Below are 22,968 nucleotides of genomic sequence, written 5' to 3' on the forward strand. Positions count from 1 at the left end.
TCCCCCCCTCCCGTGGGGGCTCGGGGGGGGAGGAGGCTGCGGCGGCTGCAGGCGGGTGCTCAGCCCCCCCGGGAATGACCCGCTGCCGGCAGCTTGTGGAGCCTCCTCCGCTGAGCTTTTCCCCGGGGGCGGCCTGGGCGCAGCTGCGATCAGCTGTTTGCTGGGCAGGCTCCGCTCCGCTGCTCCCCCCCGCTCCTGGGGGACTGAGTGAGCCCCCCCCCAAACAGTCCCAGGGGTTTGTGGGGGGTGGGTGGGGCCAGCAGCTCCAGCCCGAGGAAGCTGGAGCAGCTGGCGGGGGGGGGGGTTGCAGGGAAGGGGCTGGGGCAGCTGGGAGCGGGGGGGGGTTGCGGGGCACAGGAGGTGCTGGGGCAGCTGGGAGCGGGGGGGGTTGCGGGGCCCGGGGAGGGGCTGGGGCAGCTGGGCGAGGGGGGTTGCGGGGCATGGGGAGAGCTGGGGCAGCTGGGAGGGGGGGGGTTGCGGGGCATGGGGAGGAGCTGGGGCAGCTGGGAGCGGGGGGGGTTGCGGGGCACAGGAGGGGCTGGGGCAGCTGGGAGGGGGGGGGTTGCGGGGCACGGGCAAGGGGAGGGGCTGGGGCAGCTGGGAGCGGGGGGGGGTTGGGGGGCACGGGGAGGGGCTGGGGCAGCTGGGAGCGGGGGGGGTTGCGGGGCACGGGGAGGGGCTGGGGCAGCTGGGAGTGGGGGGGGTTGCGGGGCATGGGGAGGGGCTGGGGCAGCTGGGAGCGGGGGGGGGTTGCGGGGCACGGGGAGGGGCTGGGGCAGCTGGGAGCGGGGGAGGCCCCGGGAGGGAGAACAAAGAACCAGGACCATCAGCCCCCGGCAGCTCCGGAGAGACCAGACGCTGCTGCTTCCATTGGGAGCTGGGAGATGAGCAGCTGCTGCTTCTCCAGCGGGGTCTGTGCCGGGGGGAGCCCGGCATTAACCCGTACGTGCCCGGCCGGGGGGGCTTCTCCCGCTAGAAACCGCCCTGGAGCCGGTGACCGAGCCCGGGGGGCGGGGCAGGTCCCGGCTCTGCGCGGTGCCCCCCCCCCATCGCTGCCCCCGGGCGCCTAAAGCTGCTGCAGCGCTGAGGCCGGGAGGATCCTTCCCGCAGCAAGTCTGAGCCGCCCCCCCCCCCCGGCTCTACTGTGCCCGGTAACGGGGGGGGTGAAGCGGGTCCCCCCGCCTGGTGCCCCCTTCCCCGCACGGGCGGAGCGGGGCAGCCGCGGGGAGAGAGCCCCCGGGAGCGGGGCAGTGACCCCGGCTCCCAGCCCGGGGCAGGGCGCTAGGGAAGGGGAGGAAGGGACGGGAGAGGGGGGGAGGGGAAATTAGAGGGGGGGGCAGGTTCCCAGATCTCTGACCCCCCCCCCCCTCGCACACTCACTGCAGCGTCCCTGCCCAGGGTCACTTCCCTGTGACCGAGGTGAGGGGCAGAGAGAGGAAGAACCAGCCCCGGACTCTCCCTGTTCCCCCTGCGGCAGGAGTGCGCTGCCCTGGGGGCAGGGGCAGGGGGACCCCCCCCCAAGGGGCTCCTTTGGGTCTGGCCTGGTCCAGGGTTTGGTTCACACCCTGTGGCTGGGAGGGCTTCAAAATGTCTTGGTTGGTTACTGCTGCTGGGGGGAGCACAAGGGGGACAGGAGGGGCCGGGGCCAGGTCAGTGCTGCACTGCGGGGACCCAGCATGTTCCCAGCCTGGCAGACTCGACAATCTCTGTCTGCAGGGAAAGGGCCGGGGGGAATCGTCAAGAGAAATGAACTGAAGCCTGTTCTGAAACCTCCACAACTGCCCTTCTCCCTGCCAGGATGCACAATGACGCCCACCTCTCGCTCCAGCTCGTCCCAGCCTCCCATGGGACAGGAGAAATGGCTGCAGTGGAGCCAGCTCAGGTAGGGGTAATTGGGGGGTTGCTGGTGGGTTCCTTCTGGAGGGGGAGGGGCAGGAAATACTGAAGAGGTGGCCACTTCTGGGGAGTTAGGTCTGGGTGAGGATAGGGAGTGGGGACAGTGTGTGACAAACCTGCTGGGACTTGTCCTAGGACCAATCCTATTCAATTTATTCATAAATGATCTGGAGAAAGGGGTAAACAGTGAGGTTGCAAAGTTTGCAGATGATACTAAACTGCTCAAGATAGTTAAGACCAAAGCAGATTGTGAAGAACTTCCAAAAGAGCTCACAAAACTAAGTGATTGGGCAACAAAATGGCAAATGAAATTTAATGTGGATAAATGTAAAGTAATGCACATGGGAAAAAATAACCCCAACTATACATACAATATGATGGGGGCAAATTTAGCTACAACGAGTCAGGAAAAATATCTTGGAGTCATTGTGGATAGTTCTCTGAAGATGTCCACGCAGTGTGCAGAGGCGGTCAAAAAAGCAAACAGGATGTTAGGAATCATTAAAAAGGGGATAGAGAATAAGACTGAGAATATATTATTGTCCTTATATAAATCCATGGTACGCCCACATCTCGAATACTGTGTACAGATGTGGTCTCCTCACCTCAAAAAAGATATTCTAGCACTAGAAAAGGTTCAGAAAAGGGCAACTAAAATGATTAAGGGTTTGGAGAGGGTCCCATACGAGGAAAGATTAAAGAGGCTAGGACTCTTCAGCTTGGAAAAGAGGAGACTAAGGGGGGATATGATAGAGGTCTATAAAATCATGAGTGATGTGGAGAAAGTGGATAAGGAAAAGTTATTTACTTATTCCCATAATACAAGAACTAGGGGTCACCAAATGAAATTAATAGGCAGCAGGTTTAAAACAAATAAAAGGAAGTAGTTCTTCACGCAGTGCACAGTCAACTTGTGGAACTCCTTCCCTGAGGAGGTTGTGAAGGCTAGGACTATAACAATGTTTAAAAGGGGACTGGATAAATTCATGGTGGCTAAGTCCATAAATGGCTATTAGCCAGGATGGGTAAGAACGGTGTCCCTAGCCTCCGTTCGCAGGGCCGGCTCTAGACCCCAGCGCGCCAAGCGCGCGCGTGTGGGGCGGCATTTTGCCGGCAGGGGGCTCCAGCGGACCTTCCGCAGTCATGCCTGCGAGAGGTCCACCGGAGCCGCGGGACAGCGGACCTGCCGCAGGCATGACTGCGGAGGGTCCGTTGGTCCCGCGGCTCGGTTGGACCTGCAGCAGGCATGACTGCGGAAGCTTCACCGGAGCCGTGGGACCAACGGCCCCTCCGCAGGCACGGCTGCAAGAGGACACCAGGAGCCGCGGGATCCCTGCGGCGTGCTGCCCTGCTTGAGGCGGCCAAATTCTTAGAGCCGCCCCTGTCTGTTCATCAGAGGATGGAGATGGATGGCAGGAGAGAGATCACTTGATCATTGCCTGTTAGGTTCACTCCCTCTGGGGCACCTGGCATTGGCCACTGTCAGTAGACAGATACTGGGCTAGATGGACCTTTGGTCTGACCCAGTACGGCTGTTCTTATGTTAACATGGGCCTAGATCCTCAGAAGAAACACTTGGGTGTTGGGGGAGAAAATTCCCTAATTTGTGAAACAGGAAACAGACAAAGCAACTCCCTGGGTGGGGCTGGGAAAACTGACCAGACTTCCAGTGCTGAACTCTCAGCCTGCTAGCCAGGGGCTGGTGTGACATGGAAAGGGGGCACCCGGCAGGGAGGTGTAGGGAAGATGTCCCGGCCCCTCACGCTCAGGCACAAGGTAACAGTTCTGGGGTGATGGGGAAGGATGGAATGTCTGAGTCGCCCCATCTCCTTCCAGTGTCACAGAGCCTAAAATGACCCTTATTTCCCTGACATTGCTCCAGCTCTTCATCATATTTAAATATATTTTAAATGAGAAAAAAAGTCAACAAAATAACTGCTGTTCTGCACAATCCAGGGTAATGTGAGAACAACTGGGAAGGAGACAATCTCTCCTCAAAGAGGAACTTGATGTGTCTAACAGTAACTTTGCACTGGGAGGAGGAGTATAAATGTGAATCTCCAGGTTTGTTTAGAAAAGGAAATGTGATGATGGTTAGCTCAGACAGGAGGAAATGTGCAAGATAACTCCACCGACTATCCATGGCCCATGTCTTTACTGCAAGAATAGCTGTCTTTTTACATCAGGAAAGTGAACTCAAGCTAGCTAACTCCATGACAACCACAGTGATGAGACCCAGGTAGATTTTATCTCAACGTAGCTGGTTGAAGACACCCCCCATCTCCCCCACCTGGGGTGATGACATTCCTGGTAGAAAGGACACCCACTCCAATGACTCGAAGGAGAATGGAGTTGATACAAAGGACCACAGGATCCACCCCAAAGACAGGTGAGCTTCAAAAGTGGGCAACTCATGTGTGGGAGCTGAGGAACTACAGTGTGCAAAAGATGCAAACAGCCTTAACACTCACTACCTGGGAACTGTCAAAAGAATTAAAGAAAAAATCTCCTGACAGCTCTAGAGAAGGCTTTTATGAAGTTTATCTCCTTTACGGATTCTCTGATGTTTAGAAAGGCCTGAACTATGAGTGAAGCTTTTCCCACACTCACAGCATTCATAGGGTCTTTCTCCTCTGTGTATTCGCTGATGCCTACTAAGGGCTGAGGTATGATTGAAGCTTTTCCCACACTCACAGCATTCGTAGGGTCTCTCTTTCGTGTGGATTATCTCATGTCGAATAAGGGCTGAGTGGTAATGGAAGTTTTTCCCACCCTCACTACACGTAGTCTCTCGCTTTTCCGTGAGGATTTTCTCCTGGGACGTAGTTTCCTTGAGGTCCCTGTGAGGTCCCTGACAATTAATGGGTTCATCCACTCTCTCCTCTGAGTGGTTTCCCTGCTCTCTCTCTGGTCTGGGGTAATTTTCACCAGCTTTTCCCTGCTCACGGGGGCTGGACACACTCCCTTTGGCTCTTCGCAGTAATTCCCCATGCGCTTCGGCGAGCTCAGCATCTTCCTGGTGAGGATTCTGCTCCTCGCTCTCCCTCACCACCCCATCACCTGCTAGAAGAGAGGAGAAATCTCAGAATTGGGGATGGAAAGGCAGAGAACAAACCCAAGTAAGTGCTGGAGAGACAGAAAATAAAAATCAGGGACTCAACTCCCCCAAACTCTTCCCCACAGGGGACAGTGGAGGGGATCAATTCTGCTCCCCACCCAGGACCGGACTTTAGGGGGGGCCGTACGGGTGCCCCACCCAAGGGGGTGCCGGGCGCAGGGTTTGGATTCCCACCTGACCTTCTGCCGAGAGGCTCGCTGGGCTGATGAAAGTGGCACAGGGAGGCAGATAAGCAGCAGCGTGGGGGAGTGGGAGAGACCTGAGCTGCAGGGGGCAGCTGGACGATCAGCCGTCAGAGCCGGGTGACTGCTCCGGAGCAGAGGGGCCCCTCTCCGCCCTGCTCCACGTGTGCAGCTGCTGCTGTTCCTGTCCCCCCACCCCCCGTTCACCCCAGGAGTCGCCCCGTCCACCCCCGACTGGGAGCATCCTCCGGACTGCTCTGCAGAGGGGAGGTGCTGATTGATGGGGGGGGTGTCCCCCTCCCCCCAACCCAGGTACCCGATTTCCACTGAGCTGGGGTGACGGGACATGGGGAATCTGCGTGAGCTGCTGCCTCTCTGGGGCCGGAGCTGCCGGCAGCTGCTTGTGTCTGAACAAGCCTAGTTCAGGCTCCTGACCCTGAGAACTTGGTTAAAGAGACAGCGCGCTCACTCACTCAGGCACATACTACCTTCACACACACACACACACACACACACACCCACCCACCCCCCAGGGCTCCCTGCATCCAGGTCACTTCCCCACCTGGGCGGTGCTGAGACATCAGGAGCAGCTGCTCTCCTGCCCTCCCCTTACACAGCCTGCAGGGAAAGTGACCTGGGTGCAGGAAGCCCTGACGTCGCTCCTTGCTCCCCTCTCCCAGCCCCCCAGGGCTGTGTGGGGCGGGGCAGCAGCAGTCCAGTGGGGGAGCGAGCGAGCAGCAATGCCAGCTGCTTTGTGCATCCAGGTCAGGTTCCCCACTTGGGTGCAGGGGGGGATGCCGGGGTTAGAGGCAAAGGGGGCGCAGTGCAGGGGTTGAGGGCACAGGAGAGTGGTGCAGGGGGTAGCAGGGAAGGGCTGCATAGAACCATAAAATATCAGGGTTGGAAGGGACCTCAGGATGTATCTAGTCCACCCTCCTGCTCAAAGCAGGACCAATCCCCAACTAAATCATCCCAGCCAGGGCTTCGTCAAGCCTGACCTTAAAAACCTCTAAGGAAGGAGACTCCACCTCCCTAGGGAACCCATTCCAGTGCTTCACCATCCTCCTAGTGAAATAGTTTTTCCTAGTATCCAACCTAGTCCTCTCCTTGTTCTGACATCTGCTACCACTGAGAACAGTCTAGATCCATCCTCTTTGGAACCCTCCTTCAGGCAGTTGAAAGCAGCGATCAAATCCCCCCTCATTCTTCTCTTCTGCAGACTAAACAATCCCAGTTCCCTCAGCCTCTCCTCATAAGTCATGTGCTCCAGCCCACTAATCATTTTTCGATGCCCTCCGCTAGATTCTCTCCAATTTTTCCACATTTTTCTTGTAGTGTGGGGCCCAAAACTGGACACAGTACTCCAGATGAGGCCTCACCAATGTCGAATAGAGGGGAACGATCACGTCTCTCGATCTGCTGGCAATGCCCCTAGTTATACAGCCCAAAATGCCGTTAGCCTTCTTGGCAACAAGGGCACACTGCTGACTGGCAACAAGAGCCAGCTTCTCGTCCACTGTAACCCCTAGGTCCTTTTCTGCAGAACTGCTTCCTAGCCACTCGGTCCCTAGTCTGTAACAGTGAATGGGATTCTTCCGTCCTAAGTGCTGGACTCTGCACTTGTCCTTGTTGAACCTCATCAGGTTTCTTTTGGCCCAATCCTCTAATTTGTCTAGGTCCCTCTGTATCCTATCCCTACCCTCCAGCGTATCTACCACTCTTCCCAGCTTAGTGTCATCTGCAAACTTGCTGAGAGTGCAGTCCACGCCATCCTGCAGATCATTAATGATTGCGGCACAGGAGTGGAGTGCAAGGGCTGGGGTGAAGGGGGCACAGTGCAGGGGTTAGGGGCTCAGGAGGGGGCAGGTGTTGGGGTGCACGAGGGGGGCAGAGTTTAGGAATGAAGGGGTGTAGGGATTAGGGGCAGAAGGGGGAGCAGGCATTTGGGGCAAAGGGACACAGTGCAGAGGTTGTGGGGAAGGGAACGTGGGTTGCCTAAGGAGCCCATGGGAGCCAGGGGCACCAAAATGCAAGTTTGCCCCGGGTGCCATTTCCCTAAGGCCGGCCCTGCCCACATCCCATCCAAACACTCAGTAGGAAGGGAGGGAGCTCCAGCCAAGGTTTTCAATTATCATCTGTAGGAAGCCAGGAGTGAGATCTGCTGGGGACTGTCCTGAGCTCACAGAGTCTGTGTGGGGAATCCCAGCGGGTTCTCTCAGGCACTTACAGTTTCTGGGTTGGTTTAATGTTTCCTCACCTGTGCAGGGACTTCCCAGGATCTCGCTTTCCACTGAACCAGGGAGATCCAGGACCCTCGGCTCTTCCCCTCCTTCCAGCTGGAAGATCACAGAGGGTTGGGAAACTGGAAACCCTGCTCAATGGAAAGAAAACAAAGGAGATCAGGGGAATTCATAGGCCATTTATCATCATAAAAAACATTCTATTAGTTTAACCCCAGTCCATTTTAAACAATAAAATCGCAGGGCCAGCTCCCCAGGTGCTCAAAGGTGCAGAACACTCTGCTTAGGAGGGATTTAACTATCCCCATCTTTGCTGGGAACACACACAGCCAGACACTCATTATCAAAGAGGCTCCTAAAAAACAGAGACTGGAACTGCATTTCCCAGAAAGTGAAGACTCCAGACAGAGGGCAAGTCTCCCTGGCACTGCTTCTTGCTGACAGACAGGTCCAGAGCCAAAGAGAGAGTCCAGGGGAAGCTGGGAACAGGAAGCATGGGCTGGGGGTTTCAGTGGAGTAAGGACTAGGAAGGGCAGGGATATCACTGAAGGCAGGATCTCAGCAGCATTAGATGTCAGGAAAGCACATCCTGCGGCATTAGGGAACCTAGCGAGTCAGGTATAAAGGGAGGGAGCATAAAAAACACTGTGTGTGGAGAAAGCTGGCAAATTAGATGGTGTAGTTCAAGAACCACAGCCCAATTCTTCTGCCAAAGGAGAATGTGAAAAATAAGAATCAGGCCACGTGACTTCAGGAGGGACAAATTCGAAGATCCAAAGAACATGCAGAGAAGAGAGACGGTGGCTCTTGCAGGTGGGGATGGAAAAGGAAGAGTCTCCGTGGTTCATGGAGCCAATTAGTTTGTTTTATCATTCATTGATCATTGTTATGGTGATCTCATATGTTATTTCAGATGTAGTCACAGTGTACAAAATAGATTTAAGTTGTAGGTATAGACAGAAGTAAGACAGGTATAGCCCTGCATGGATACAAAATTTATATCCGCATCCGATCTGCGATCCGCAAAAATGGCCCATGGATATCTGCAGATTTTCAGGGTTTTAGGAACAAAATTTGTACCTGCAGCCGATCCACAAAAGAGGTCCGAATTCTCCACCATGAGACATGATCAAAGCAAAGGGCTAAGGCAATGAATCCTAAAATCTTCTAATATAGGCTGGAAGGGACCTCAAGAAGTCATCTACTCCATTCCCATCGCCCTGCGGCAGGATCAGGTGTAAATATGCCAGAAGTTTGTCTGACCTGTTCTTAAAACCCTCCTGGGACAAGAATTCCACAACCTCTCTTGTAATCCATTCCAGCACTTCCCTATCCTTATCGCTGGAAAGGTTTTTGTATTACCCACCCTCAACTTCCCTTGCAGCAGATCAAGCCAATTACTTCTCCTCCTACCTTCAGTGGACGTGATGAACAATTAATCACTGCTCCCTTATAACAACCCTTGACATATTTGAAGACTGTTCTCAGTTCCCCACTCACTCTTTTCTCAAAATTAAACATGCCCAGTTCTTTCAACCTTCCCTCATAAGTCATGTTCGAGGACCAGGAGGGCGCTTTTTCCTTCTGAATGGAGACGCACAAGGTGAGGTCAGAGAAAAGGATGTTGGAGTAACTGAGACAGGAGAGGATGACTAAGAGCTCTAGCTGCGCGGATGGATAGGAAAGGCCAATTGTTCAGGATGTTACGCAAAAAGAAAATGCCAGGTGTAGGCACAGCCTGGATAGGAAGCCCCAGAGAGAGCTCCGTGACAAAGGTATTGCACAGTTATGGGCCTGAGTGACAGGCAGCACAATGGTGCTGTCTGCGGCGGTAGAGAAAGAAGGTGGGGGGAGGGCTTGGGGGAAATATTAAGAGCTTTGCTTCAGCTGTTGATCTGTAGCTGATGGCTGGACATCAGTGAGGAGATGAGAGAGAGGGGCTGAGATTTCAGTTGCGACAGAAGGAGACAGGCCAGGAGCAGAGAGGCAGAACTGTGAGTTAGGAGCACAGAGATGGTAGTTGAGTGTGTGTGTGCAGATGAGATTCCCCAGAAATAAGGTGCAAAGGAAGAAAAGAAGAAGACCAAGGACAGAGCCCCGTGGAATCCAAACAGAAGGCTGGAACGGGGGTCAGTCGGCTCATTCTAAAGACACTCTAATGCAGCGACTGGAGGAGGAGGATGTGACTCATCATGGACCTCTTGATGCCACCTGTCAGAGGGCACAGGGTGCCTAATGTTTTACTGGGATCCCACAGACCAGGTACACGCATATTCGTTCACCCAAAGGTGGCGTGTCAGGTGTGTGTCGAGGAACTAGTTAGGTAGGTCTTAGGTAGGTCTTAAAAGCTTCGCCAGTCCAGCTCTATTGTTTAAGGCTGTGAAAAAGTGCACACACGCATGCGCACACACGCACACCATCCAACATGGCTCTGCTGGCCAAAGCTCAATTACAGACACAGCTATAGCGGCAAAAGCATCCATTTTTTAAAACAGGAAACTAAATGCTCCATAAGCTACGTTAATGCAGCGTTAAGGTTGCCCAGTGCTGTCTCCTGCCTTGCACCATATGGACGGTGAGTAAACTTAAACCTCTGCAAACCAGGAAATGAAAAGTTAATGTAAACTTTCCCCCAACCCTTAACCCTGTAGCTGGCCAGAACCAGTGAGAATGGTTCTGTGTGGGCCGTGCAAAGGTTAACCAACTGCCACAGGGACTCAGGTATTCAGCTCACTGCAGCAGTAACGGGATGAATTCTATGGTCTGTGGTATAAAGGACGTCAGAGTAGATGACCTAATAGTCACATCTGGCCTTAAAATCTATGAACCTATAATCGATCCAAGGAAAGACTGAGACTAAGACATTGTCTGTGCTGTGCTCACAGGTGGGAATCCCAGCATTTATCCGCATGCCTCCAGCTGTGTGCACTGGGCCAGCTGTAGCTGTGACTGGCTGATGGAGGGAAGGGTTGCAGCAGCTGGGCAGAGCTGTGCCTGTGCTATGCAGAGAGGTGCATGTGAAACTTGGGGGGCAATTCTGCCTCATTTCCATGCTGAGTGTTGCAGGCTTGGTCAGCAAAGGTGCCCAAGGGCATGTTCTTGCCATGGGGGTTGTCAGCACTCTGGGGGCGTATGTTCGAGTGACCTGTGGGGCTTAGTGAGGGGTAAGTGAAGGCAGCGACTCACAAGGGAAACTCAGGTTGAGGGCGAGGGGGTAGTTACACTGTGCAGTCTCAGATGGCCTGTGTGCAGGAGGTTCAGTACTGGAGAGCAGGCCGGGGGGAGGAAGCTTCTGTTTGCTATGATGGAGTTGAACCCGAATATTATCTGAGCAAAGAGAAGAACATGTTAGACATTCTGCTGTACTGCTCTGTTCCCAGAGCGCTCTGTAACAGGGGAGGGGAGAGGGCTAGTGTGGGTGTCTCTGGCATGTTGGGGTGATGCTGAAACAGGGCAGAGCAGAGGTGGCATTGGGGGAGTGGCATGAACCTTAACTCTGCATTTCTCCTTCTAAAAACCGAGGGGACGGGAATCCTTACCCAGCGAGGTCACCGTCTCACAGTTCTCCTGCATGACCTCCCAGTAGAGGGCTCTCTGAGTGGGGTCCAGCAGAGCCCCCTCTCCCCTGGTGAAATGCACAGCCACCTCCTCGAAGGCCACCCCCCCCGCACAGACCCCCCCCCCCCGGGGAGCAGCAGCGGCTCAGCCCGGGCCGGCTCACGCGGAGGCGGCAGCAGCAGCTTTGTTCTCCTGCCCGCAGCGGGGCTCGCACGGAACATGCGCAGTAACAGCGGCTGGAACCCTCCCTTCCCTGGGCTGCGGAGAGAGCGGAAGCGGCCCCGGGGCAGGCTGGGAGATGTAGTTCCAGACTCTCCCGGAAGCGGAAGTGACGTCGGCAGAGGAGCAGGAGCGGGGCTGCAAAGGAGCGTTGGGCGCTGCGGCTCTGCCTGGCTCGCGCGGGGCCGTTGGAGCCTCTCCCGGGCCGGAGAAGGGTTGGTGCCGTTGGAGCTCTGGGCATGCGCAGATCGCGGCGGGAGAGACCTTCATTAACCCTGGGGTCCCTGCGCGGGGCTGGGGGGGGCGGGAAATGTCTGTGCAGCCCGGACATGGCCGGGGCGGGGGGGCAGGTGACCCCCGAGGAGCGGGGAGAGAAAGGGGGGGCTGAGATCCCCTCGGATTTACCGCTGCCCCCTCCCGTGGGGACCCCCCTCCTCCCCCGTCCTGCCCCTTTTCTCCCTAGAGAGCCACGAGCAGCGCCCAGGGTGACCCCCCCTCCCCCAGCCCCTGAGAAGTTCCCTGTTCCCCCCCCCCCCCCGATTGTGCCCCATTTTCTCTCCCCTTCGCCAGTGGCCAGTTCAGGTCTCAGGTTTGGGGGGTTTCCCCCATTTCCACCTGCCGGGATTTGTCCTTGTGCGGGTGGGAAATGGTTCCCCCCAGTGATTCCTGAGCTGGGCAGAGGGTGAATGGGCAGAGGCTGGGGGGGGCCCTGAGACAGGGACACCTCTGGGCTGGGGGGGCCACTCTCTGCTGGCAACGGGGCCTGGGAAGGGCCAGGAAGGGGAGGGAGGAGCAAGTGTCCCCCATGGAGACGGCCCAGCCCCAGGTTTCCCCTCCCAGCTACTTCCCCTCCCCCACCCTGCCCAACCCAGCAGCCCCCCCACCACTTGCTAGTCACATTCCCAGACCCCACTGCCAGCCCCTCCCCACTGATAGTGACTTTGTGACTCCAGCCCCACTCCTGTCCCCTGTGAAAAGACATCACCCAGGGATCCCTGCTGGCGACGTGAGTGTGGGGCAAGAAGAATCCGTCCCGTTCTGTTGTTGATTCAATGTCCTTGTATAATCCCCTCCAATTTCCCATCTTTTCTCTTGAGCCTTTAAATGGTGACACAAAATCTCCCAGATGTTGGTGCTTCTCTTTTATATTGGCAAATATTTAGTTTGTGCCCCATTTTCTCCTCAGTTCTGAAATACTGATATTGAATGCTGAAAAATCTTCACACTTTTCTCTCCAGGTGTGTGACTGAGTTCAGGGCTCTTATCGTACTGAGCGTGGCGCTGTTCTGCCAGGTGCTGCAGAGACCCCAACTGACATCTGGGCCCTGTTCTGCCAGGCGCTGCAGAGACCCCAGGTGAGATCAGACCCCACTGTTGTGCCAGGTAAAACTGAGACCTGGACCGAGATCACGGCCCCCCCTTGTGCCAGGCAGCGAACGACTGTGACCCAAACCACTGCCTCCATTGTGCTGGGCACTTCAGAGACCTCGACTGAGATCTGTGTCCCTGTTGGGTCTGACATCCCCCAGTGTGCTGGGCACTGCACAAACCCTGACCGAGTTTGGGGTCCTGGTGGTGCCAGGAACTGCACAGACCCCTACAGAGAGCAGGGACCTTGTTGTGCCGGGGGCTACAGTGACCCTGACTGAGCTCCGAGCCCCTGTTGTGCCAGGCCCTGCATCAACACCAAGTGAAATCAGGCTCCCATTGTGCCAGGTGCTGCAGAGACAGCAAACAAACTCAGGGACCTTGTTGTTGGTGGAGCTGCAGAGACCCCAAGTGAGATCTGGGCCCTGTTCTGCCAGGTGCTGCAGAGACCCCAACAGAGGTCAGACACCACTGTTGTGACAGGTGCTGTGGAGCCCCCAACTGAGATCTGCGCCCCTGTTGTGCTGGACACTGCAGAGACCCCACAGACATCAGGTCGCCCATTGTGCCAGGTAAAACTGAGACCTGGACCAAGATCACAGCCCCCCTTGTGCCGGGCAGCGCACGACTGTGGTACAGATTTCTGCCTCCATTGTGCTGGGCACTTCAGAGACCTCGACTGAGATCTGTGTCCCCGTTGGGCCTGGCCCTGCACTGATCCCGACCCAGATCACATCCCACCACTGTACTGGGCACTGCACAGACCCTGACAGATCCTGCCCCCACATTTTGCCAGATGCTGCAGGGACCCCAAACAAAATCAGGGATCCTGTAATGCTGGGAGTTGCAGAGTTCCCGACTGAGGTCAGGCCCCTATTGTGCAGGGCTCTGCACAGACACTGAGATCAGGGTCCCCATTGTGACAGGTGCTGCACAGACACCAAGGGTATCTCTACCCTGCCATTAAAAACCCCCAGCTGGCCCATGCCAGGTGACTCGGGCTCACGGGGCTCAGGCGAAGGGGCTGTTTAATTGCAGTGTAGATGTCTGGGCTCGGGCTGGGGCCAGGCTGTAGGACCCTGCGAGGTGGGAGGGTGCCAGACCTTGGACTGCAGCCCCAGCCGGAACATGGACACCACAATTAAACAGCCCCACAGCCTGAGCCGTGTGAGCCCAAGTCAGCGGGCACGGGCCAGCCGCCGGTGTCTAACAAGTTTGCATGGAGAATTTGGGGCAAAACTGGGATCTGAACCCAGATTGTTTGAATTCTTGCCTCTCCCGTTAACCCCAAGCCCAGCGTGTGTGTGTGTGTGTGCAGCGTTGTTTTGGTCAGTGTTTGCCTTGCATTGGCTTCCAAGGGAGGCTGTGGAATTTCCTTCATTGGAGGTCTTTAAGACCAGGTTAGAGATACACCCTCTGTATCCCTAGACATTCCCAGACTGGTGTATCTCTGGGATGGAGGGGAGCCCGGCGGGGGGGAAGCTTTCTCCAGCTGTATGTTGTGTTTTTATATATATATATTGCATCGCATCCCAGAAATGTAGGGCTAGATAGGACCTCAAAATGTCATCAAGTCCAGCTCTCTCTGCCAAGGCAGGACCAAGTATCTGTAGATTATCTGTGACAGAGCTTTCTCCTACTTGTTCTTAAAAACTTCCAGGGACAGAGACTCCCCAGCCCCCCTTGTAAGACTATTCCAGAGCTGACCTGCCTTAGCTCTGGGGACACCCACACAGATTGTAGTGGTGAGCAGCTCTGGAGAGAGGAGACCCCAGCGAGTGGGCAGCTGGGTAAAAAGACTGAAGTTGGGAGGAGAAACATTGACGTGTCCAAGGTCACCCAGGCTGTCTGTGATGGAGCTAGAACTAGAGCCCAGTTCTAGTGCCACCGTACTGCTGTTTCTGAAGGTCTCTGCCACCCTGGTGTTTTAGGCACTGGTGCAAACCCTTAGTACAGACAGAATTTACACTAGTGCACTCTGACTGGTACTGGTGCACCATGTCCCAGATTGAAGGTTTGAGGTGATGGGGGCGGGGGGAAGTGACCTCACAGAGGCCTGGGGCTGGCTGAACAGTGCTGCTGGTAAGGGAGGGGCAGCAGTGAGTGCTGGAGGTATGAGCCAGGAGCACAGCCCCACAGGGCTGGACACTGACTTCTCCTGACCCAGGGGACACCCCCCCAGCGAGGTGGTTTGTCCATGGATGCACAGGCTGTCTTGGCAGGGCAGCCCAGCTGCAGTCCCTGCACACCTCTTCCTGCAGCCTAATACAGTGTGCTCGGGGGACCTTCCCAAGCTGCGGGTGACGGGGCTCTGGAGCTAACAGGGTCTGTTCCTGGCTCTGTCACGGACCTGTTTAGTGACCGTGGGGAAGTCACAGCCCCTCTCTCTGTAACGCTGTCCCCAGTGACTCGAGAGCATGAGCACCAGCCTCAGGCAGACTGGTAAGAAGCAGGGAACAAACCCCAAATTGGGTGTGAGGTCTGTATGGAGATTTCACCAACCAAGAATCTAGTGTAAACGCTTCAGGCTCTGTAACAGCATTAACATGGAATCACAGACAGTCCCCTTGGGTGATCCCATATATCTCACCACGCAGGTGAGCTCGTCTTCGTGACAGATGGTCCCTTACTCCAGGGGTTCTCAACCTTTTTCTTTCTGAGCCCCCCCCCGGCTATAAAACCTCCACTGCCCATGTGGGCCACAATCCCTGGTTTTCTGCATATAAAAGCCAGGGCTGGCGTTAGGGGGCAGCAAGCAGGGCAACTGCCTGCGGCCCCACGCCACAGGGGCCCCCACAAAGCTACATTGCTCAGGCTTTGGCTTCAGCCCTGGTGGTGGGGCTCAGGGCCCTGGACTTCAGCCCCATGCGCTGGGCTTCAGCTTTCTGCCCTGGGCCTCAGCGAGTCTAATGCCGGCCTTGCTTGGCAACCCCCTGAAAGCTGCTCACGGCCCCCTAGGGGGCCCCAGACTCATGGTTGAGAACCCCTGCCTTACCCCACGAATCACAGCAATGTTTAAGTTACTGCCAGTCCCAAAGGACCAGTCACTTCCTTAGGTCAACTGAATCTTAGATCTTCCAACAAAGACAACACTTGTAGCCAGTCCTGTCATAACCTGTATTAAGACTTATTTAAAAGAAAACAAGAATTGTTTACAAAGTTAAAGCAGGTAATCCTATAGATGCAGACGAGTTGCAGTCTTAGATTTCAAAGGTAATAGAAGCTTCTATAATAAGCAAGCTCTACATATTGTTTAGGACTAACCCCGGCTACGCAGCTGGGGATCTCTTGCTTATGCCTAGAAACTTTGCCCCCCAGAGTCCAAGCAGCATACAGATCATCAGTTCCTTCTGTTTGGGGTTTTTCATCCCCTTCCTACCATGTGCTCTGTCCTGGAAACTCAGCTAATGGGAAAACAAGAGCACAACAACAGTTTTGTGTCTCCATTAATGTCCCATAATAGTCTCTCTGGTGTGGATGGACCTTTCCTGCCAGGCAGGGTGTAATGCATTCTGTTGCCAATCAGCACTTTACGTAGGTAAAGTCTCTCTCCTGTGTGGTGATTTACAGAGCCACAGAGGCTCACAATGCAACTAGTCAGATGTTAACCCAGGCAGCAACTCACAAGCATTCAATGAAGTCTAAACACTAAACACATTCTCATGTTTACAGTCTGTATGAGGAGTATCTACTCATTGGGACTCGCTGGGGAGCCACAGAAAGGAACAAGATGTGCTGAGGCAAGAAGGCCCAGTCTCAGCGCCCCCGGGGTCACGCTTCCCAAAGGCTAAAACTAGGCCCAGCCCATAAAGGGTTCTCAATCTTTTTCTTTCTGAACCCCCAATGACAGAGATTCCGCAACCTCTCTAGGCAATTTATTCTAGTGCATAACCACTCTGACAGTTAGGGATTTTTTCCTAATGTCCTACCTAAACCTTCCTTGCTGCAATTTGAGCCCATTCCTTTTTGTCCTGTCCTCAGAGGTTAAGAAGAACAATGTTTCTCCTTCCTCCTTGAAACAAACTTTTATGTGCTTGAAAGCTGATCATATCTTCTTCAGACTAAACAAACGCAGTTTTTTCAGTCTTCCCTCATAGGTCATGTTCTCTAGACCTTTAATCATTTTTGTTGCTCTTCTCTGGATTTTCTCCAATTTGTCCACATCTTTCCTGAAATGTGGCACCTAGAACTGGACACAATACTCCAGTTGAGGCCTAATCAGTGCGGAGTAGAGCGGAAGAATTACTTCTTGTGTCTTGCTTACAATACTCCTGCTAATACATCTCAGAATTATCCTTGCTTTTTTTGCAACAGTGTAGCATTGTTGACTCATATTTAGCTTGTGATCCACTGTGACTCCCAGATCCGTTTCTGCAGTGCTCCTTCCTGGGCAGTCATTTCCTGTCTTGTATGTGTGCAACTGATTGTTCCTTCCTAAGTGGAGTACTTTGGATTTGTCCTTATTGAATTTCATCCTGTTTACTTCACACCATTTCTCCAGTTTGTCCAGATCTTTTTGAATTTCAGTTCTATCCTCCAAAGCACTTGCAACCCCTCCCAGCTTGGTATTGTCCACAAACTTGATAAGTGTAACAGAGAGACTCTACTGCTGGGAGGGTGTCACTCTGTCTCAAAGGGTCACAGCCTGGTGGCAGGGGGCTAGGCCTGTACTGGGATAAGGTCACAGTGTGGCAGAACCTAGAATGTCCATTAGCAGGGAACAATGCTGGGGGGAATCGACATGTGGAAAGGACAGAAACCTTGTCTGAATTCTCTCACATTGCCCTTCTTGCCCTGGCAGGTTACAGAATAACATCCACTTTCGCTCCAGATCATCCCCTCCTCCCAGGGGGAAGGAAATGGCTGCAATGGAGCTGGCTCAGGTAAGGGATTATCAGACAGCTGGTGGTGGGTTCTGCTTGGAGGGAGAGGAGCAGTAAATGTACAGGAGGGTGGGAGGCAGGAACTATCTAGGGTGTGGAATGGGAGGGGACAGGATGTGACAAACCTGCTGAGACTTGTGTACTCTAGGGTGTGATGGGTTGTCACCCCGGGGTGCAGTCTGGGGGGCTTCTGGGAACCACTGTGCCCTCTAACCCTCAAGCTGGGCTGGCCCTTCTCACACTGCTTTGCTGGAGATTCAGCCAGCCTCTCCAGGGCCTGTTATCACCCAACACGACAGCAGGTGGCGCCATACAGCCAACTAAGCTATCTGAGTGCTTTACCTGAGCCACTCAAGGACAGATAGACGACAACAGCCAATTTCCCAGCGATAAGTGATAGCAAACAGATCAAAGCAGATTACTTAAATAACCAAAAACTCAAACTAAGCCTAACATACTATCTGGATAGAATTTGAATTAGCAATTTTTCACCCCGACTGATGATAGAAGCAGTCCACCAAGTTTCCATACACAAGCAAGAAATCCCTTTACCCTGGGACCAACACTTTCCCCCAGTTCAGTCTTTGTTCCTGAGGTGTTTCCAGGAGTTTTCTTGTGTGCAGAATGAGGCCAAGAGATGATGTCACACCCCACCTTATGTAGCTTTTCCATATGGCGGGACCCCTTTGTTCCAAACTCAGTTCCCAGTCCAGTTTGTGGAAAAATAGAGGAACCAAAATGGAGTTTAGTGGCATATGGTCTGGTCGCATGGCCTGCTGAGTCATAGTAGCCGTGACTCATAGGCTGGCTGAAACATTCACAGGAAGGCTAAGCTCTTCCACGGTCCATTGTCTTTGTTGATGAGCCATGAACACTGTCTGGCTTCTTTGTTGTACCTGAAAGGCTCGTTGTGGATGTTACCCAGAGTAAGCACATTTGAAATACAGATACAGAGTCAATATCCATAACTTCAGATACAAATATGATACATGCACACAAATAGGACAATCATATTCAGCAAATCCTAAGTTTTCCAAAGACACTGAACATATGATGCGTCTTGCACAAAATGCATCATAATTATGTCCTAATCATTTGATAATCATACCACTATGCTGAATGTGGGGTGTAGTGTCAGGGCCTAATTTCAAGGCACAGAAGTTGGGAATGGAACTTCCCCTCTTTGTGAAACAGGAAATAACCCTCTAGCCAGGACTGGGAAAACTTCCCAGACTTCCTGTGCGGAAACCTGAACCTACTGACACTTCAATAGTTACCACCAACCCCAATCTTTGTGGCAACTGCAAACGTTATCGGTGATGATTTTATATTTTCTTCCAGGTCATTGATAAGAATGTTAAATAGCACAGGGCCAAGATCCAATCCTTGTGGGAACCCCCTAGAAAGAAATCCACTCGACCGTGGTTCCCCATTTACAATCATAGTTTTTAATCTATTTAATGTATGCCGTGTTTATTTTGTATCTTTCTAGTTTTCTAGTCAAAATGTTGTGCTGAACCAAATCATATGCCTTACAGAAGTCTAGGTATATTACATCAATACTATTAGTTGCAACTAAACTTTTGATCGCATGCAATAAGGATATCCCGTTTGTTTGATTGGATCTGTTGTCTCTCAACCTTTGTTAATTGGTACTAATTATATTACCCTCCTTTCATTCTTTATTAATTAAATCCATATTCGCTGCTCCATTATCTTGCCCAGTATCAGACTAACACTCTTGTAATTAGCTGGGTCGTCTCTTTTACTCTTTTTAATATTGGCACAGCATTAGCTTTAGTCCAGTCTTCTGGAATTTCCGCAGTGTTCCAAGTCCTAATTAAAATCACCATTAACAGTCCTCCACACTCCTCCACCAGGGCTTTCAAAACTCTTGGGATACAAGTTATCTGGACCTGCTTATTTAAACATGTCTAACTGTAATAGCTGCTGCTCAACATCCTTGTGAGTTATTGTTGGGATGGAAAGACTGTCAGCGTCAACATCTTATATGAGTTACATCATCTGTTTCTCTCCAAATCCAGGAGAGAAATATTTATTGAACACTTTTACCTCTTCTGCATTATTTTGATAATTCTGCCATTTCCATCTAGTAATTTACCACTACCATTGTTAGGGATTAATTTTGTACTTAATATACTTTTTAAAAACTTCCTTCTTATTTTTATAAATTGGTCATTGATTTCCGATAGCTTCCCTTACCAATTTTCTACAATACTGACTTTCTAACTTCTGTTCTTTACTATTGGCTTCCCCTTTCTTCCATATATTTTATTTGGAGAGTGTTGGGATTCCTACCAGGGAACCACCAGCAGGGTCCAGAGACAGCCCCATCTCCTATATTAAGCTCTGGCTAGTAGTTATGTGATAAACGTGAAGACCCTGCCTCCGTCTGTCAGCTGGGAGACACAGAGGTTCTCTCTTTCTACCCTCTGATGCCTCCTGGCTGCTCTAGGCAAGGTGGGGTGGGACTCTGTTAACATGTGTCTCCCGGAGCTTCCATTTACCTGGTGCTGCTGTTCCGTGAGTAGTGGGGTTGTGAGTGGGGCAGCAGGTACTGAGTGTTGGACTCTTGCTCTTTCAGGGGCCGGTGACCTTCGAGGAGGTGACTGTGTATTTCACCAGAGAAGAGGGGGCTCTGCTGGACCCTGCTCAGAGAGCCCTCTACAGGGATGTCATGCAGGAGAACTATGAGACTGTGACCTCGCTGGGTAAGGAGTCCTGTCCCCTGGTTTATTAGAAGCTGTGAGGTCTCTGAAGAACCTGAGTAATAATAACTTTATACCTTTATTTGTTGTACAAGTTTTGACAAGTTTCCTTGCCCCCACTTTTTTGCCTTATCTCCCACCCACTAGTATCATTTTTGTCATGTGCCTTTTTGGTGCCGTCAGTCATTTTAAAATTGCATTGAATGTATCCTTATTGGATACATTAATAACTGTAGCTTTCATGCCTTTTCCTCATTTTAAGAGGAAAATACGCCACCTGTAGAATTCTAAATTGAGTAAATAGGTGTCTGACTCATGCCTGGCTTGTGTGACAGTCAGATGAGCTCCTCTTTTGATAGGAGAGCGTATAATGTTTCCATTTGGGACCCCACCGGAGAAGGGAGAACAGAGCCTTGGGAGGGGCAGAAAAGGGGGGGGGGGAGTAGATAATTCTGGGGTGCCAGGACATGGGGAGGGTGTGTGCAGGGTTAGAGCTAAGAAGCAGCAGGGGGGGACAAGGTAGTGAGAGACGAGGAGGGAACACACGAAGCTCCCAAGGTGCCGGCAGGTGCTGGCTGAGAGTAATGGGAAGAAGTGGAGAGGAGTGTGGAGGAAGGGCACCGAGGAAGTGGCTCAGTCTCAGGTGCTGAAGCTAAGTGGCCTGTCCTTGTGGAAGAGTGGGAGCCTTTGGGGGTCTAGTGCACTCAAGGGGCACCTCCCAAGGACTGTTTAAAAGCCAGGGCATTGCAGAGATCCTATGGATCCCTGACAGTGCCAGAGGTTCAGCCTTATGGGGAAAAGATATAAAACAAGAAAAGGATCTAAATGCGTGTTTACCATCACCCCCTCATCAGTCCTCAGGGGAATCCCTGATCCGTTCCAAAGTGTATTAAAACCTTCCTTAAAGGCTCACCTCTTGGTTATCAGGTCATGTCCATTTGTTACAGGGTTTTCCCTTCACCCTCCCACTTCCCTGGTTCTTGTCAAGCAGACAGCAAGCAGCAAAATACCAGAAGTCCGAAGCACAGATAATGCGATGTTTATTGGGGTTATTTCCAAGCAAGCATATTCCACTGCCCTAATGAACTTACACCTAGAAAAATTAATTATGCAGCAGATAGAAACAATTAGAGAACCAGAGTGATTAACAAGGTAAAAGTGGTGGCCATAAAGATAAAACAATACAGAAATGAGGGTTTCACAACCACAACCATTGATAAGGGATTTCTTGCCAGACCAGCTGCTGTCAAACTAAGTTTTCTTTAACCTTCTTAAGATCTGTTTCTTTATCTGGTGGTGATGGGCACTATCAGGACAGGATCATCTTCCTAACAGCCCGGTAGCACCTTATTTCAGTGTGACCGGTTTGGGATGTGAGGATGTGACCCTTCGCTTCCCAGCTTATGGCTGCCCCGGCTGCTTAGCCAAAGGCCTTAGCCTAAGAACAAGGGCTCAGATGGTCACAGTAAGAGAAGGCCCTTACAAATACAGACAGTGATTTTGATTCTTTGTTTTCATACTCCTGTAAGTAGTTAAGTGATAAGCCTAGCCTAGTGAGAGAAGGCCCAGACACAGGCAGACTGAGATTTTTATTCTTAGCTAGTTACCAGGGTATAAAGACAAAGTGATAAAAATACCCGTAAGTTCTTAAAGTCTAGGCTTTACAGGCAGGCCTGGATATCTCTATTCTAACAGTGGGTTCTAGCCCTTCCCCCATTCTGTGTCTGTCCTGTCTATTTAGATCAGGGGTCGGCAACCTTTCAGAAGTGCTGTGCTGAGTCTTCATTTATTCACTCTAATTTAAGGTTCCGTGTGCCAGTAACACATTTTAACGTTTTTAGAAGGTCTCTTTCTATAAGTCTAATATAGAACTAAACTATTGTTGTATGTAAAGTAAATAAGGTTTTTAAAATGTTTAAGAAGCTTAATTTAAAATTAAATTAAAATGCAGAACCCCCCCCCCCGGACCAGGGGCCAGGACCCAGGCAGTGTGAGTGCCACTGAAAATCAGCTCGCTGCCACAGGTTGCCTACCCCTGACTTAGATTGTAAATTCTTCAGGGCATGGGCCATCTACTATTCTCTGTTTGCACTTTGCCTAGCACAATGGGGACCCATTGTTAGTTGGTCCTTAGGCACTAAGGTAATTAATATGATTTGTTATAATAGTAACTCTCCTGCCACTTTGAGCCAAGGAAGATGGCCTTGGGATGCGTAGCCTTATATGGGGTATGTGAGTAATGTTGATTTGATTTATCAACTTAATTTAATTTGTATTGTAAATATTTTAATTAATTAATACTAATACTTAATCATTTATATTAATTAATATGGGTTTAGGCTCGCCAATTTGTTTGATCAGAAGATAGAAGTTCGTGTTTAGAATCGGGTTCCACAGAATTGATAAAGGGACCTTCGGGGGTATGACAGGAAGCTCACACGGAGACAGATATAGTCATAACCAGGGGTGAGCTGCAGCGGGTTCGCACGGGTTCGCGGGAACCCGTTGTTAAATTTAGCAGCCATTTTAGAACCTCTTGTTAAGGGCTGCTAAATTTAACAAAAGTTCCCGCCCACTCCTCTCCTGCTCCGCCCCCTTCTCCTCCCCCTCCCCTGCTTCCCGCGAATCAGATGTTCGCGGGAAGCCTGAACAAGCAGCATGGAGGCAGCCAGCAGGTAAGCTGGGGTGCAGAGGGGGAGGGGAGGTGCGGCTGGCTCAGCAGCTCCCGGTCCCAGACCGCGGCTCCCTCCAGCCCAGCGCCGGCCCGGGGAGTCG

The 22,968-nt window shown here is 52.4% G+C and overlaps 1 long non-coding RNA gene across 1 annotated transcript; it reads right to left on the minus strand.

Moving 5' to 3' along the window:
• Positions 1–7,509: 7,509 nt before the first annotated feature.
• LOC123358672 lies at positions 7,510–11,014 on the minus strand. Its single transcript, XR_006575758.1, has 3 exons — positions 10,976–11,014; positions 10,623–10,763; positions 7,510–7,567 (listed from the first exon to the last, which is right to left on the minus strand). It is a non-coding gene; the product is annotated as an uncharacterized LOC123358672 (long non-coding RNA).
• Positions 11,015–22,968: the final 11,954 nt, after the last annotated feature.

Source organism: Mauremys mutica, unplaced genomic scaffold (genome assembly GCF_020497125.1).
Source record: "Mauremys mutica isolate MM-2020 ecotype Southern unplaced genomic scaffold, ASM2049712v1 Super-Scaffold_100093, whole genome shotgun sequence".
In the NCBI taxonomy this organism is placed as follows: Eukaryota; Metazoa; Chordata; order Testudines; family Geoemydidae; genus Mauremys; species Mauremys mutica.